The following is a 19658-nucleotide window of genomic DNA, read 5'->3' as shown; positions in this document are numbered from 1 at the left end:
GTCACAACGAATATCCACCGTGCAACTTTTTGTTGCGGTATAGCGACAGTTGTGAGATCTTCTCAAAACTATTCGACCTTTATGATTCATTATCACTTAACCACCATCAGTTTACTGTTCACCATAACCGCTTGCCTTGACCATGGACTTAACTGATGCTGCTAGTGTTTTGTCGCTACGAATATCCATCATGCAAATTTTTGTTGCGGTATAGCGATAGCCATGAGATCAAACAAGAACTTACTCGATCTTTAAGAACCCGACACATATATAAGCAAATACATAGGACTTAGGAAAATACATGAAATATTTCAAGATTAATAGAACCCGCCTAAGCCTAAAACACCAAGTGGCCCCCTTTTCGACGATAGGATGACCCTTCCACTTAACTGGAAAAAGCAACGGGCTGAAATAAAAGATTTGGAGATAAAGCAACACAAAGGTTTATGTTTTGAAAGATTTTGAAATTTAATATAAAACCCTAAAACCTTTTGGCCATTGACTCCCAGACAAGGACCAAAATCTGAAATTTTGCAAGATTTTTAAAAATAAAAGGCAAGACTTCCAACAAATTTAAAACAGTGATAACACACCCTTTACTCGACTTGTTTTGACTAGAGTTGACTTTTAATTCATGCATGATAGACATTATTGGGAATAGGCTATTTCAGATGATTTATATGATGTTGATACTATCATTATTGATCGTGTGATTTATTAGACACTATATACTTATTATATGATTTGATGAGCATAAGTGTTGATGGATTTTACATGCCTTACTATAATCATGAATTATACTAATCATGCACTTGATGATGTTTTTATGTACTCACCATATTTAATGATTATCTATGATGAGTTGATCTTATGGTGTATTTGATTGTTGTATGGTTGTCTTTGGGATAGAGACAATGCCACATCACTCATTGTGAGCGGGATATGTCGTTGCGATTCTCTAACCCTTGTCTGTTATATATATATATGGCATATTGTTGCTTTGTGGATGCAGGATTTGTAGGTACCAGACACCGACTCCACCTGGCTCCACAGGTCTGAGCGTGTCTTTAAATCCCAATGGTATGTGGTTCGGAGTTGACACAAGTTCCCCTCACATACTCTAGGTCTAAGTTATTCACTGTGAGTCGTCAGCATCTTGGTGCAGGTCGCCATGTCAATTAGTAAGCTTGGTTTCTTCTGTGTTGTGAGTATGTTAGTATTGGCTGGTTAATCTTGTTATGTCAAGATTGATTATTTGATTATTGATGCTAGATTAAATAGTTAATAATGTTTATTTTAATTATTTTAATCAATAGTGATTTGATTGTTTGATTATCTAATGTTTAATTTAATTTATTAGATTCTTGCCTTTTTGGGGTATTTAATTATTTGATATTTATTTATATTTATTTTTTTTAATGATGATTTAATATTTATTTGTGATTTGACCTTTTATTGGTATTTAATTGTTTATTTATTTATTTATTTATTTATTTAATCATCTATGGTTTAATATTTATTTGGTATTAACTTAATATTTGTCTGGGAGTCCATGGTTTAATAGTGAATTCACTTATAAGCCTTTGGTTTATTTAATTTAATTCCCCCATTTGATTTATTTAATTGTGGCTCATGTTTTATTTATTTGTTTGACTTTTATATTAAGTGGGTTGTATAAATACACTTAATAATAAAATGATAAAACATTCCCACCTAATTGTAAAAGCATGATTTATATTTACCTTACCTACCCTTTTCTCTTATTGGTTGAATTTGAAAAGGGAGGTAAAATTACATTATATGGTGGGGTTAGTAAAATATATTATAGATTGGAATATTTTGAATGGCCGAGATTGAGGCTAGGGTTTTTGGTTATTGTTTGGCTTTTTATTTTCTTTCCCATGAAGTTTTTGGATTTCGCTTCTTCTTTTGCAAAAATATTTTCTACAAGAGTTTCCTTTGGGTTTTGGCTTGGATTGTTGCTGGAGTTTCTTGGTTTAGCTTTTGGATTTGGTTGGAGCTCTACCTCAAATTTTATCCATCACTCAAGATGCAGGTTGGGTTCCTTGTCTTTTGTTTATTTCTAGCCTTAAAATTTCTCTATGTATGCTCTGTGTTTGAAAATGTCTTTCGGGAGTTAGGGATGAAATATTTGGTTTATTGTAGTTTTCAGATTTATATATGGTGGAGAAAAATTTATATTATATGGGTGTTTGTGTGGTTGTATTGGAGAAATATTTGGTCTCATGTATGTTGTTGTTCATAGCATTGACAAGTTTGGATTCATGGTTGCTTGTAGTGAGATCCTGTATCATTGCTTGGATCATATGATTGGTGTAGTATTGGTTGTATCTGTTGTTTGTAGAGTTATCTATGATTTTTAGACTCAAAAGAAGTCTCTATGGGTGAGTTCTGGGTCTCCCAGTTGTGGATATGTTTTGGAATTTCTCCCTCTATATTTTATTAAACTTTATTCTATTTATTTCTTCTTACTTGTTGATTCTGGGCAACTCTATGTGTATGTTTTTTGAAGCTTTATGTTTCAAGTTTAATTTTTTAATATTTGCCGAAAGTTCTATGTTTTTTCGTGTCTTTTATGCAAAAGTGATGACTTTGCATATGCTTTGTCTTTTGTTGCATTTGCGTTGTCCTTTCATTTATTTATGTTGTTCTTTCATGCATTTGCATTGTCTGTTATTGCATTTGTGTTGTCCTTTGATGTATATGTGTTGTCTTTTGGGGAAAAGTGTTGTCTTAAACTGCATAGGCGCTAAACTATTAAACACAGGCGCTAACCAATAATGCAAAAGTGCTAAACTTCAATCCAAAAGCATTGTTCTACCTGTCTTTGGTGTTTTCACTATTTTTCCAGTTAGATTTGGATTCTTGAGTTTGGTTTCTGTACGTTAGGAAATAGGAAATCATCACAAACAAGATAAACGTAATAGCTCAATCACAAAACTAAATGCAATGAATCTATCCTAAACAACATTCAATAGAGACATGAGATAAAAACATTCAAAAACTAAATATTATGCAAACCAAAGATGTGATTTGAATGCTCCTTCATGCGGCTCCATTGTTCTTCTTTCCTCTCTAAATGGTTTGGTTGTGGATCTCACCTACAAGTGCACATACATGATTGAAAGCAAGTAGATGAAATTTTTTATCAAGAGTAATAGAAGCGTAAATTCGATAGTCTGATTACAAATTATTAATTAAGGGTTTGATTGAAGAAATTCATCCAATTTATAGAAGAATTGGAGAAATGACAAGATTAGCATGATTCAATTCAAATGGAAATTGCAAATCAATTATGTCAATTATGACAAATTATGACAAATTATGCACTTTCTATGCAAAATTTGTTGATTGATAATTTATGACAAATTATGACAACTTCTATGTCAAAATTGATTGATTGTCAATTATGACAAATTTATGACAAATTCACATGTCATTTCCATGAATTTTGGGAGAGAAATAGGGGAAATTGAAATTAGGAATTAGAAAATTAAGAAATTAGGAAATTGATGGAAATTAGAAATTAGGTAAATTAATTAATAATTTGTCATTTATTAATTAATTCACAAAGAGGAATAATTAGCCAATTAAATGAACATTTAATTGTAATGAGAAGACTTAGGATAAATAAACAATTTATTAATCCTAAAGGAAGAAAATGACACACAAGGTCAAATGATTAAATCATAAAACCCTAGAAGAGGAATTAGGTCTTGATAAAAGATAATTGACTCGATCATGATTTGATTTTGGATTGATAAATGACCAATGTGATAAATGATTTGATTGAGAAAATGTGTCAATTGACGAGGAACAATGACAAATTGATCCAAATTGACATATTTGAGACAGACAACGATCGATGACAAATCGATCGCAAAATGACAAGATCGAACAAGATGACAAGAGTTGATGATAAATAGATTGCAAAATGACAGGATTGAAAATGACCACGATCAATGACGAATTGATCGCAAAATGACAAGATCGAACATGACAACGACCGATGACAAATCGATCGTTAAACGACAAGATTGAAGGATTGATGATAAATCGATTGCCAGATGACAAGATTGATAAGAGGACAACGATCGATGACAAATTGATCGCCAGATTGACAGGAGGACAAAACCCTAATTAGGATTGACGATGTCCAAAATGATGACAAATAAGCACGCACATTGATGCAATAGGATAAGATCGATTAAAATCATGACTGGATAGTGTTGTCGACAAGACCAAATTCAGGAGCAAGATAAATAAAGAATGTAGAAGAATGACTCGATGCTCGCAAATGATAAAAACCAAGTGCATGACATAGGAGAAATGTTAATGCGACGCAAAAAACCTAAAATGAGGCAATGTGCAAATGTTAAAGTATGACTCCGCAAGCGTTGACCATTTTTAGGTGTCTACATTTTGCCCCTCTTTGAGACAATGCGATTTTAAGCATTGTTTCAAAGAACAGTAATGAAAATGCCCCAGACAATGATAATGACATATGCATGCCCCCTCGAGGAATTGGCCGGAAATGTCAAGAAAAGAGGCCAATTGATCGATAAAAAGGATAGAATCGAACGAACTGACAATCGGATACCGGATGCATGAAGGACAAGCAATTGAAGATGCAAAAGACCGTGACCAACATAAGATGGAGAGGGTGCACGTCCATCTATGCACTGACCAAGATCTATAAATGAGACCAAGAGAGGGAAAATTGCTCATTTGCACTAGCCAAGGAGGAGAATTTGTTGCTCTGGACAAGAACACTTGCAGATAGATGGCGAACATTCCAATGGCGGATCACCTCGGGGAACGCGTACGCACATTCAGACGACCGAATGATGTAGGAGCAATGGTATGGATCTTAAATACCCATGTTTTCAATTTCATGAAATTTGATTGCTTGCGGGACATTGCGGGGCCCACAGGGGATGCAGAAACTGACTTCTGCGCTTGTGTAGGGCAAATCCTGCGCTTGTGTAGGGTCTTCTGCACTTGTGTAGGGAGACACAGGTGTAGGTTACCTGACACAAGCGTAGGTTCCTGGACACAGGCGCAAGTGTGCATTAGAAACCCTAATTTTGGTCAAAACGGCATGCAAATGCTTCAGAAAGGGGGGACAAGGATAGGATAGGTCAAATGAGATGAAAAACACCCTGATTAGACATGAAAATGAGGAAATGCAACCCATAGGAGCAAACCCTAAAACTGACAAAATTTGCCCCAATTGTGATGTAGAGTCGACAGTATCTGTTGATCACACGGGAGAACCGACCAGATTGCTTTATGCTACGACATAGACTCAGGAGCACAGAGAGAGATACCTTAGCAGGACTTGGGATATACTATGTCACATTCATGCCTGAGATTAGGGCAAACACAGGATTGCTTACCACATTGGCAGAGTGATGGCATTCAGAGACTTCCTCATTCCATTTGGTGACTGGAGAGGCGACGGTAACACTGGAGGATGTATGGCGTATCCTCCGCATTCTGATTCACGGAGAGATGATAGAGTATGACCCTGTGACAGGGAGAGACGCATTGTGCAGATTGTTTGAGTGTGACGCAGATGAGTTGGATATCGTCAAGAGGGAGCTTGGCTGGGAGATGATGGCATCAGAGTATGATCGACAATACGTGGTGATAGCAGTGGTGATAGCATGTCTACTGGTAGGGGACAAACGAGGACATGGATTCCCTATTGGATGGGGAAGAGTGCTAGAGCAGATGATGACAGAGGGGACAGTGTACGCATGGGGACCATGTGTACTAGCTATGCTCTATTTTCAGCTGCATCAGATAGCATATCAGGGAGTGCAGACATTGAGCTGTGGAGTCACAGTGGGATTGGAGATCAGATGTGGCAGACGTCGGGATGACAGATGAGTATGAGAGATGGTTTGTACGACGACGGCCAGTGCCATTGACAGATCCGGATATTCCAGTGCCGAGGAGACAGGAGGACTTCCCACTCACAGGAGAGGAGGAGGGAGATGATGAGGATGAGGAGGATGAGGATAGGGATGAGGATAGAGACGAGGATGAGGATAGAGATGAGGACGGCGGGGATGAGGATGATGAGGAGCAGGAGGATGAGCCAGATTCAGGTGATCATGAGGCATTACAGGACATACCCATAGAGTCAGGGATAGCTAGGATAGAGGAGATGGAGATATTCAGGGCTACCATAGCGAGTCAGTAGGATCACATTGAGACTTTAGAGAGAGAACATGATCAGTTCAGAGTGGAGATAGCTAGACTCACAGCGGCTCGAGATGCAGCGATGGCTCAGGCATAGCGAGAGGAATAGAGAGTCACTGAGTATATTGAGTCAATTCGGGATGCCAGTGTATGGGAGCTAGGACAAATGCTGGTAGAGATAGAAGAGGAGATACGCCATTGGAGGTCACTATATGAGAGTGCAGTTCCACCAGAGCAGAGAGCACCTTCATATCAGGCACGATCAAGGACAGAGAGCAGGGCACGCTCTCGAAGGTCATTGAGTAGCATGGGGGTGAGTGGACCAATGAGACCACCACAACCAGGACCAGGAGGGACATCATCCGCAAGACATTGCAAGGATGAGGAGGACTGAGGGAGCACCCAGTGATAGAGGTGCGTGCTCCTTAGACAGACAGTGGAAATTATGTAGTTTGACATTTTGTAGTCAGCCTGCGGGCCATACTTAGGATAGACAGTCCGATTTTGTACTCCAATATTATTGTGACATATGATATGATATGCATCAATATGATTAGATGCAAATGACTTATATGATTTTCCATGTATGGATGGCTTATGTATGTTGATGGACCTTTGTGGAATATGTATATATATATATTTTTTTGCTTATGCGTTTTTGATGCATTTATAATATGAAATGGATAAGATGCTTGATGTGATGCAAATGTACTAACCAAATGGATGCAGGATGCAGCATATGTGCGGGGAAATCGAAGCACTAAACTGAACTGACTATCCAAATTGACGGAAGAAATGTTAGCAAGAAGAAAAGGAGACAAAAGACAGTTAAAGATGAAGAAAACTTGCTTTCAGTAATGCACTTTGTAGGTGAGAACCTTTATTTTTATGTAGCAAAACGGATGCGTAGCATCATGGCATTGAAGGCTAGAGCTGAAATGCAACCCTTTTTGCAAAAGACAGACACATCATAGACAAACAACAATCACAATCAAAAAAGAAAAGGACCATGATCCATCCCGGTCACTCTAAATCACTCAGTGACATCATCGAGCAACATAGGAACATGACCGAAGCCAAAGATAAATCAGTAAAAAGATAAGATGCACAAATTCCAACAAATCAAACAAACATCTTGATCTTCATTGTCAAAAGTTGAAAGCGTTGATAGGATGATCATGCTGTCTGGTTTCAGGAAATGCGGTACCCCGTCTAAGACAGGACACAGTCTGGTTTCGAGTATACCACACCCTGTATAAGACCCATGATAATGTGCCAAGGACGAATGATTTTGAGGGTAACGTTCGATTGATATGACAATTTTGATCAATTTGAATGTCTGGTTTGATGGAAAAAGTTTATCTATTTATGCATGATTTCAGTAAAGCACAATGTGTGATTGCGTGTCGTTGGAGGGATGCTCAGTGATTTGTCTTATGCACAAAAAGGGATCATTTATTGCAAAATGCAAAATGCCAAAGGAATTGTTTTTGGATTTTAATGTTTTGAAAAAAAAATTTGTGTTCATCTTTTCAGGACTTTTTATGATTTTTAGGGATTTTCAATTTGTTGATTTTTAGATACTGTTTTCAAGACTTTTTTCAATTTTTTTTAGGGAGTTTTTTCAAGACATTATTCGATTTTTTTTGAGATTTTTTTTAGGACATTATTCGATTTTTATGATCTTTCTTCAGGACATTTTTCAATTTTTATTTTTTTTGTGAATTATTTCAAGACGTTTTAAAATGTTTTTGGAAGATTTTTTCAGGACATTTTTAAATTTTTAAGAGATTTTCTCAGGACATTTTTCAATTTTTATGAGATTTTTTCAGGACATTTTTCAATTTTTTTGAGATTTTTTTAGGACATTTTTCAATTTTTTTTGAATTTTTTCAGGACATTTTTCAATGTTTTTTGAGTTTTTTCAGGACATTTTTAAATGCAAAAGTTCCAGTGATCGATCATGACAAGGGAACGCACCCAATGTGCATCAGAAACACATACATAGACCGGGACCAAAACATATGGACAAAGAACTGGGGTATGTAAGACAATGATGTTGACCAATAACGAGCCTGAAATAGGACATCGGGTCAAGACAAAGATAAACATGAGGAACCGGCCGAGAAAAAGCATAGCTTAAAGGTCATGATAGATGACGGAGCAACGATCTCATTTTACACATGGCGCCTGTTTGCCAGGTTTTCACCAAGGTACTTGCCCCAAGCACCTGTTTGCCAGGTTTTCACTAGAGGACGAATCATTTTTCTTTGCTCTTTTTGCTCTTTTCCTTTTTTCTCTTTTTTCATTGTTTTGTATTTTTCATTTTTTTCATTTTTTTGTATTTTTTCTCTTTTTTCATTTTTTTGTATTTTTTCAGGATCATATTTGAAGAAGTACTAATAGAAAATTAGGCCCAGTACTTGCGGAGATGCATGCTGTTTATAGGATCGGACAGAGGGTCACCTTCCGGGGTAGCAAGATGATATGCCCCCAAGCCATATGCTGCAGTTACTATGAAAGGACCAACCCAATTAGGTTCAAATTTACCTTTGATGATGTCAGTAGACTGTGCATTCTTAGGGTTTTCCTTTAAAACCAGGTCTCCCACTTCAAAGTGTCGCCCTTTGACCTTCTTATTATAAGAGCGACGGAGATGGTTTTGATATGCTTGCAAATGTGTCAGAGTTGTCTGACGTTTTTCATCTAACATCTCAAGCTGATGCAGCTGAGAGACTCTGTGTGTCTCGTCATCAATCAGATGTTGCAAGGAGACACGCAAGGAAGGAATCTCCACCTCCAAAGGTAAAATAGCTTCCGCACCATACACCAAGGAATAAGGTGTTGCGCCAGTAGGTGTGCGGATAGAAGTGCGATAAGCCCATAGTGCTAGATTCAGCTGCACATGCCAATCTCGACCAGCATCATTGACAACCTTTTTCAAGATCTTGATAATGGTTTTATTTGATGCTTCAGCTTGACCATTCCCCTATGGATAGTATGGACTAGAGAAACAGTGTTGGATATGAAACTTTGCACAAAGCTCTTTAACATCTTTATTCTTGAAAGGATGACCATTATCAGTGACTATGGCAAGGGGAACCCCGTACCGGCATATGATATAATTCAGCAAGAATTTTGAAATTTGGACACCCGTGATATAGGTCATGGGGATAGCCTCAATCCATTTTGTAAAATACTCTGTGGCTGTAATGATGAACTTGTGTCCATTTGTAGAGGTCGGGTGAATCTTGCCAATAAGATCCAATCCCCATTGAGAAAAAGGCCATAGAGATATGACAGAATGAAGCTCTTGGGCTGGTGCATGAATATAGTTTCCATGAATCTGGCATTTGTAGCACTTCTTAACAAAATCATGAACATCTTTTTCCAGAGTGGGCCAATAATACCCAGCACGAATCAACTTTTTAGCTAAGCTTAGACCATTGAAATGGCCCCCACATATACCATCGTGAACCTCATGTAAAGCCGTTTGTGCTTCATCAGAATCCAAACACCTGAGGAGGGTATGGTCAAAGGAACGGCGGTAAAGGGTGTCGGCGATGATGACATATTTGATTGTCTGTCGGATAAAGGCTCGGCGTTGGTTAGCGGAAAGGTTGGGTGGTAAGGTTTGGGATTTCAAATATTGATAGACGTCATTGTACCATGGGGAATTGGGACCAACAAGAATGCACATCACATCCGCTGTCAGAATGTCAAAAGAAGGAACCAGCAATTGTTCAACTAAAAATTCACATTTGTCCATATTGCTTGGCATATTCAACATGGAAGCAATCGTAGCCATTGCATCTGCCGACTTATTTTGCATTCTTGGAACTTGATTGAAATGGATAGCCGTGAACTTGGTCTTGAAGAAATCTACCATATGCTTATAGGGAATAAGCTTTTCATCTTTTGTTTCGTAGTCATCATTCACTTGTCGAATGACTAATTGAGAATCTCCATAGACTTGCAAATGCTTGATGTTCCAGTGGACTGCTACTCGGAGTCCTGTGACTAGTGCTTCATACTCTGCAATGTTATTGGTGCAGGGGAAAGTTATTCTGTAAGACTTTGGAATAGCATCACCTTGAGGGGTGACAAACAAGATGCCTACTCCGGACCCGAACTTGGTCTGGGACCCATCAAAGTATAACTTCCATTCAGTAGATGATGTGAAAGCAAAGACTGATTCATCTGGAAAATCGGTCAACATGGGATGATCATTAGAAAGAGGAGCATCTGCAAGTTGATCCGCTATGACTTGTCCTTTTATGGCCTTTCGCTCCATATACTCAATGTCAAATTCACTGAGAATCATGACCCATTTGGCTATGCGACCCGTCAAAGCTGCTCGGCTAAGCAAATATTTTAAGGGGTCAATTTTTGCAACCAACAATGTTTGGTGGCTCAGCATATAATGTCAGAGTTTCTGTGTTGCAAACACCACTGCTAAACATGCCCTTTCAATAGTTGAATAATTTAGCTCATAGCCTACCAGTGTCCGACTGATATAGTAAATAGCTCTCTCTTTGCCATTCTCATCTTGTTGGGCCAAGAGAACTCCTAATGCCATTTCAGTTGTAGAAATATACAATAAAAATGGCTTTCCATCTATTGGAGGCATTAGAATAGGTGGCGACAGCAAATATTCTTTAAGAGCTTGAAAGGCTGATTGACATTGCTCAGTCCATTTGAAAGCAACACCTTTATGCAATAGATGCTGGAATGGATGAATTTGTCGGCCAACTGAGCTATGAAGCGGCGGATTGACTGGAGCTTTCCTTGCAGACTTCTTAATTGCTATAGATTTGAAGGTGGAGGCATATCCATTATTGCTTTGACTTTGGCAGGGTCGACCTCAATGCCACGGTGAGAAACAATGTATCCTAGTAACTTGCCAGCTGTGACACCAAATACACACTTCTTTGGATTGAGCCTGAGTTTGTAGGTTTCCATTCGGTCAAAGATTGGGCCTAGGATGGCCAGATGACTGTCTCTAGTGACAGATTTACATAACAAGTCATCAACATAGTCCTCCATCAGAGTGTGCATGAAATCATGAAAAATTGTCGTCATTGCTCTTTGATATGTTGCACCTGCATTTTTAAGACCGAAGGGGATCACATTCCAACAATAGGTACCCCAAGCACAGGTGAATGTTGTCTTATGCTGATCTTCAGGAGCAATGCGAATTTGGTTATAGCTGGAGAAACCATCCATCAATGAAAGCATCTCATATCCAGCCGTCATGTCCACTATGATGTCTATGTTTGGCAATGGAAAATCATCTTTAGGGCATGCTTTATTGAGATCCCTAAAATCTGTGCAGATTCTGATGCCCCCAGTTACTTTGCTAACTGGCACTAAATTTGAAATCCAGTCTGCATAATCAATGGGTCTGATGAAGCCCACATCTAGCAATTTTTTTAATTCCACTTTGACCAAAAGAGCCACCTGAGGATGCATCTTTCTAAGTTTCTGTTTGACAGGCTTGGCATCTGCTTTTAGTGGAAAATGATGAAGAACCAATTCTGGATCAAGGCCAGGCATATCTGCATAGGACCATGCAAAGCTGATCTTCTTCTCAAGAAAGAAATTGACAAAATCTATTTTTTCCTATTGTGAGAGGGAAGCAGCAAAATGAATGACCTTAGGGTTGTCAGGTGTACCCAAATTGATTTCCTTAGTCATTTCCACAAGTAATGTTGATTTGTCCTGACTTGATAGGGGTATGTCCACTCTTCCACCTTTGGGCACCTCAGAGAGGTTTTCACCCGCAAGTACGTCTTTTCTTTTTACTTTTGTATGATCAGAGAGTGCCTTACGGTTTTCACCCAAAGATCTATTCTTTTGATTTTTTATTATTTCTTTTTTTTTTCATTTTGATGACTAGAAGAGGGAGTTGACTCCCCAAAATATGTCGTGGAATCCAGGTCGATAGCAAATCCTGCCTTATGATCACCTTGTGGTATGCCTTCCCGTAGTCCAAGGAATTCTGCAATTGCTTCGTCATTTTGAAAATAGTCCAATGTGAGCGGTTCTTGTTGGTCATGTTGGATAAGCTGGGGATAGATGAGGGGCATGTCATCATCAGTTGTAAGGAGAGAGAGGGCTGATATGGTAAAGATATGAACATCTATAGTGTCACTACCCGGACTACTTGTATCTGATTCGGAGCTTGGATCCCAAAATGTCTCTATCCAAGCATGAGGACAGGTTTTAGGAAGAGGAGTTATTTCATGTTTGTCTTCCATAGGCAAGTTATCAGGGTCAATGAAAATATTATCGAGGGCATAGGAACTAGAAGAGAAAGAACTCCACTCCCATTCATTAGAATCAGTTTCGGGTCGGGGATCCTCAGGTGTTATTTCATCGTCAGAATCACACCCTTTTCGACATGTGGGCACTTTGGTAGATGTGGATCCAATTCGCAATGGTACAAAACCTAACCCTAAAGTTGGAGGTCGTCTCTTGGGTATGACAGGTTCTAGCCTTCCATTGTTGTTCAAGCCTAAGCCACTGTAACCATCATATCCTTTCTTTTGTAGCATGGTAAATCCTTTGCCATATCGTTCCACTGGCAATCTGACAGGTGGGGTCTCAATTGGATCTTTATAAATCCAATCTATGACATCATCATCTACAGTTTCTTTGTCAAGTTCACCCCATTTGGTAAATGTAGTAGGAGGCTGATATTGAATAGTGACCTTAGGTTCTTTTTGCAATAAATGCGGTTTGCCATATGATTTTGGAGATATTGGCAAATTCCTGATGAGGAATGTTTGATCCATCGAATATTCTCCACATCCTTGGTCTTGTATCTTCAATTTTCCTTTGACAGCCTCTAACAATTGATTGGGATCCACATAGCTATGTGATTTGGCCTCTCTGTTGAATGGGACTTGCCGCTGAGGGGTATCCTTTAGAGTAGCACAAAATTGAAATGGATTAGGATCTCCAGGAATTGTTATCTCAGTTCCATTGTAAGGATATTTCAAACATTGATGATAGGTGGATGGAACTGCTTTCATTGCATGAATCCATGGACAGCCAAGGATCATATTATAAGGGAGATCAAGGTCGAGGACTTGCAGGAAAGTGTTTTCTGTCACTGGACCAACTCTGATAGGCAATGTAATTATCCCTTTGGATGGGCGCTCAGCATCATCATATGCTTTGATTGTTATTATTTTAGAAGCATCAATGTCATTTTCTGTGTACCCAAGGCCAATAACCACTCTCAAAGTACAAATATTAGGACCTGCTCTGCCATCTATCAAGACTCATCAGATTTTGCAGTTATGAACAAAGACTTCAAGGTGTAAAGGATCATTGTGAGGGAGCTTGTCGGGTGAGATATCATTGTCAGAAAATGCGACATTTCGGGAAACGGCTAAATGTCCAATCCGGGCTTGAAACTGGTCAACATCAATATCTGTCAGAACAGTGGACTCAATTAAAGCTTTATCCAGGATTGCACGATGCATGGGAGACATTTTCAATAACTCAAGGATTGATATTTGTGCAGGTGTCTTTCCTAGGTGATCCAAAAGATTATACTGACTTGCAGGAGTTGGCTTGGGAGGAGCTGCAGGAGCTCCTTTCAGGACTATCTTGGATCGACGAGTGGTGACTGCACAAGAAGGATCTTGTCCCTTTATTCTCAAGGTAGAAACATACTCATTTGATGCATGAAAACAATTAATGACATTATTATAACCAGAACTTGCATAATTGGCCGTTTGGGCAGAGTTGGAAGAAGACGCTTTTCCCTTGTCATGATCAAGCAAAGGAGTTTTGAAGATAGTATGATCAGTGTTAGAGGTCGGATGGGGTGGGTCTATCTCAATTACTCCTTGCTCTAATAAATCTTTAATCATGTGTTTCAATTGGAAACAGGATGCAGTTTTGTGTCCTTTAGACAGATGATATTCACAGTACGCATTATCATTCCACCAATGCGGTTTTACCGTTGGTTCTACCTTGATATCTGGTAGCTTAATAAATTTTGCTTGTATCAATTGTCTCATTACTGACTCAATAGGCTCTCCCAATGGCGTAAATTGTCGAGGAGGCCCATCCCGCGATCGGAAGGGTTTGTGCTGCTGGTTTTGTTGTTGGCCTTGTTGTTGAGTATGTTGTTGTTGAGCATGTTGTTGATATTGCTTTTGTTGAGCATGTTGTTGATATTGCGACTGTTGAGTAACATTACTCATTGGTGCTGGATTTTTTATCCATAGTTGACATATTAGGAACACTCAATTTCTTGATCGTGAATGGGGGTTGATTTGCATTCACCGCTCTTGCATCAACAACTCCATCATTAGTGACATTCTTGTTCTTATACCAAAATCTATTTCTATCCCCCGAATAATTGGTGTTGTCATTGTTTTTATTGAGCTTGATAATTCCTTTAGCTACCAGAGCCGTTTCAATGCTCATTCCCTTCTTAATAAGTTTCTCTATAGTACTGGGACTTTTCAACTTTAGCTCATACATCATTTCTGGGACCAAATTCTGGATAAACAGATTCACTTGTTGTTCTTTGGGTATATCAAGAGAAGAATGACTATACAAGCTTCGCCATCGTTGCAAGAAAGTCACTAATGATTCACCTTGCTTTTGCTTGGTGTTGCATAAATCTGACATGGTCACATCACTGTCGATGTTGAATGCAAAATGAGATAAAAACTTTTGATCCAATTCAGACCAAGTCTTTATATTTCCTGGCAAATGTGAATACCAATCCATAGCTTGTCCCGTGAGACTTCGGGCAAATAATCACATTAGATATGTCTCCTCATAGCTTACTTCAGTACATGCCACGAAAAATGCTCGAATGTGATCTTTTGGATTGCCATTCCCTTTATATTTCTCAAAATTAGGTGCCTCAAAATGGTTAGGGAATGGAGGCATGTATACACTCTTGTCAAATGGATTAGGACATAAATCTTGATCTATATACAACTTCTTTGTTCCTTTAGTTTCTAATGCGTCAACTTTTTGTTGCAACTTCTCAAGTTGTTGCGCAATTGTATCAGAATTTAGAGGTCCATCATTAATCCCAGTTGGTATCCTTTGTCGATACATCGCATTTTTGATCGGTTGTTGATACTCTGGAATGGCCGTTTTTGGTGTTTCTGGCATATAAAGTTTTTGATACATCACTTGTTGTTGCGGTTGTGCTATGCCTTGATATTGACCTTGTTGTTGTGCTTCTTGGAGCCTAGGTTGATATTGCAATTGAGTAGGTTGTTGATATTGCACAGGCGCCAATTGCGGTTGTAAAGTAGGATAGCTTGCTTGTCTTGGCACATATTGTGGCACATGTTGGTGTTGAGGCTGACGGAATGGAACTTGTTGACTTTGTGCCAATTGTCATCGTGGTGTATATCCCATCATTTGTAAAAACCTTTGTTTAGGCACTTTTCATTGCTTCTCCTTAGGATGGGGTATAGCACTTGCATTAACTTGCTGTGTTGTTTGTCCAATCCAGTGTGATGGTTGCAAGTTTGCATTAACTTGTAATGGTGCCGAAGGCGCTGCAATTTGTTGTCGAATGTGAAATTGTTGTTGTTGCACATTACTTGTTTGCACATTTGATTGTACCTTTTGTATATTACTCAATTGTTGCAACAATTGTTGTTGGTGCAAACCACTATCTGTAGCTCTTTGTGTTGCCATTATTGAAGGATTTGTTGCAATAGTATTCAGCAAAGATATTGAACTTAAGGGGACATAAGAACTTTGTTGCATCATGGAATTATTTTGGACATCGGTGACATTAGGCATTCCAGTTGTGAAGCTTTCCTGCATCTTAGATTTTGATCCCACTTTATGCATGTAAGGAACCACTTCTTGTTGAGGGACAGCTGTGAATACTTGCGTGCTCTTCATTTGATCTTGCGTCACAGGTGTTGTGTTGAATAGTGGATTATTTATCGTTTCAAATGGTGAATTTTGAGGAATAGTCACTGTCAATGCCTTTGAAGCATGTTTACTCATCAAGGTAGGTTGAGTTGCTTGTTGTGCATCTTCTTCATTTGGATGCAGGGAAAAACTTAACAACTCACCACCTTGTTGTTCTTGCACATTGATTTGGTCACTTGAAGATGTCACGTTACTCATCATGTTAAGATACTTTTGTGAAAACATCTTAAAAACTTTGTTCAAGAACTTATCCATCTTTTTTGTTATCTTCGGATCTTGAAGGAACATGTCAACATCGTCAGATGTATCGGAATTGGATGAGGAATCTGGTTGGACATTTGGATTCGTTTCTTGGTGAAAGCCTTGATCTGAACCAAATCCTTGTGAGAGGGTTTGTTCTTCATATAATGTTTGATTTTGAATGTCATGTTGCAGGTGTGGTTGATTGAAATTGAAAGGCGCACTTCCTCTTGGAGTTGGTGGAACACTCCCATGTCTTGGTTTCATAGGTACAAACACTGGTTCATATAATGGAGGTGGCCCAAGTTGAACCGTTCCATATGGTGGTAGAGATGTGTTTGAGGAACCTTCAATTTGTACTGTTTGACTGGTTTGAAACTGCGAATTTGCTATGTTGTCCATGGGTTGATACATTGGTTCGCCCATCTTTTTAGATTTTGATCTTGTCTCAACATGCATGTCACTTGTGCAAATGCAATGTTTTTGGAATTTTCAAAGATAATGTATGATATGCAACTAAATGCAAACTATATAGATGAGCATGCAATCTATGTTTTTAGTTGTTTTCAAAGATTTTGACAAACTTTTGAAATGTAAATCTAAGAGAGGGACCCTTAGGAAATTGGAATGATATCTAGACCTTAAAGGACAAAAGGACGTAAGTGACAAAAGGACAAATGACAAAGTCTCCCCTATATGCTTGGATACTAAGCTAGGTTTGACCAAATGATAATAATGACATAAAGAGAAAAGGTTTGATAAGGTCTAGACCTCCTAACAATGACTTAGGGTTTATCAAAGATTTGGATTACTCAAGTATGACAAAACCTAGTTTTGGGACTATATGCAAAAGGACAATTAATATGCAAATGACCTTAATATGATATGATAATGACCTAAGCTTAATGAAGAGACCTAGGGTATGCAAAGTATGACAATGGTATTACTCTAATGCAAGAGGACATATGCAAATGGATGAACTTTATTGATATGCAAAGGAGTATGACTTAGGTGAAACCTAACCTTGGTACTTGACAATAAACTTTGCAAAATGCAACCTAGGATGAACCTAAATGTAAGTGACATGCTTGTTGAGACAAGATTTTGAACAATATTTGACAACCATGTTTGAAGATGAGTTTTGAATCTTGATAAACTTTTGTTGGATGAATGTCTCTTGTGTTTAAACTTATGTTGGATCAATTTGTTTTGCTTTTTGAAATGGGATGCAATTCAACTTTTGACAAGCAAAGAATACAAGATATTGCAACTTAGACTCAAGACAATCATGCTCATTCCCACATTTCTTATGGTAGGCAAAGACATTAGGTACTTGAGAGGTAGACTCATTATGAGATTCAAGGAGAATACATAGATGCTTGACCCCACGGGCTCCCCTCCACGGCACTCACTTCTCAGGGCAGACAAGCATCAGTCCCCATGGAAATCTCCCCATGGCGAACTTAGTATCTCTTCCAAGTATCCGAATTTGTCCTTCTCAAGCAACTAGAAGGGTTTTTGGCCTCTAAAAACAAGGTGTTTAGTAAGGATTTTTGTTAAGCATTACTCCTTGATGTCACACAAGCATGATTGAGACATTAAGCCCATCAAGATACCAAACAAATGTAGTCGCGCAAGCATGACTTAGACCAAGAGGCCCTACTTAGATGTTGATATGAGAAAGAGTTCAAGGGTCATCACTTCCCAAGTAACTGCAATTCCCACGTAACACTTCCTTCAAAGCTTTCACTCATCGGGTATTTTTTTATAGTGAGTTAGAATGCCAAGGAATTCTAGCCATACTCACTTTGGGTCGTTCCCTTCTCATGATTATCACTTGCTTGCAAAAGCAAAGTGGTCGGGAAGGCAAGCCCTCTAAAGGAGACACACAATCAACAACACAAGCATGGTATCGAAGATCTGGATTTCTGATCACCCTAAGAAGGATGAGAGCATACTCTTCTACTCCAATGTCATACTCAACAATCAAAGCAAACAAATGTTCATTCCAACCTATTTAGAAATCACTAGGTGCCTAATTAAAAATCACAAACACAAAGTTTGGTTGTTTCTCCAAGGCAACCTGCAAAAAACCCAAGTTAGAAGTTTGATACGCTTATTCTTTGACTTTCAAATCTGCACAAAGCGTGTTAGTAGTTTGATTTATTGTCTTTGCCATGCGTATGCCAAGATTCTGCACAGATAATTAGTACCAAAATCCAAAGCACAGAACAGAATGCAAAAACACAACAAATTTCAAGTAAACACTACATTTTTTTACCTCTATTCTGGACTTTACACAGGCGCAAAACCCATGACACAGGCGCAAAATGTAGGACACAAGTGCAGAATGTCTTCTACATAGGTGCAAAATGCTCAACACAGGCACAAGATGCAAGACACAGGCGTAGAAGTCTCCAGAAAACCCTGCATGACCTTGTTTTTGGGTTTTTTGGCTTGCAAATCAACTTGAGAGCACTCAAAACACCATAAAGAGGTTAGAAGGTTAGTGTTCACATCAGGTTCACCAATTAATGTACGTTAGGAAATAGGAAATCATCACAAACAAGATAAACGTAATAGCTCAATCACAAAACTAAATGCAATGAATCTATCCTAAACAACATTCAATAGAGACATGAGATAAAAACATTCAAAAACTAAATATTATGCAAACCAAAGATGTGATTTGAATGCTCCTTCATGCGGCTCCATTGTTCTTCTTTCCTCTCCAAATGGTTTGGTTGTGGATCTCACCTACAAGTGCACATACATGATTGAAAGCAAGTAGATGAGATTTTTGATCAAGAGTACTAGAAGCGTAAATTTGATAGTCTGATTACAAATTATTAATTAAGGGTTTGATTGAAGAAATTCATCCAATTTATAGAAGAATTGGAGAGATGACAAGATTAGCATGATTCAATTCAAATGGAAATTGCAAATCAATTATGTCAATTATGACAAATTATGACAAATTATGCACTTTCTATGCAAAATTTGTTGATTGATAATTTATGACAAATTATGACAACTTCTATGTCAAAATTGATTGATTGTCAATTATGACAAATTTATGACAAATTGACATGTCATTTCCATGAATTTTGGGAGAGAAATAGGAGGAAATTGAAATTAGGAAATTGATGGAAATTAGAAATTAGGTAAATTAATTAATAATTTGTCATTTATTAATTAATTCACAAAGAGGAATAATTAGCCAATTAAATGAACATTTAATTGTAATGAGA

This window comes from Cryptomeria japonica, chromosome 6 (assembly GCF_030272615.1).
Source record: "Cryptomeria japonica chromosome 6, Sugi_1.0, whole genome shotgun sequence".
Lineage (NCBI taxonomy): Eukaryota > Viridiplantae > Streptophyta > Pinopsida > Cupressales > Cupressaceae > Cryptomeria > Cryptomeria japonica.
The sequence above is the reverse complement of the archived record's forward strand: the minus strand, read 5'-3'. Positions refer to the sequence as shown.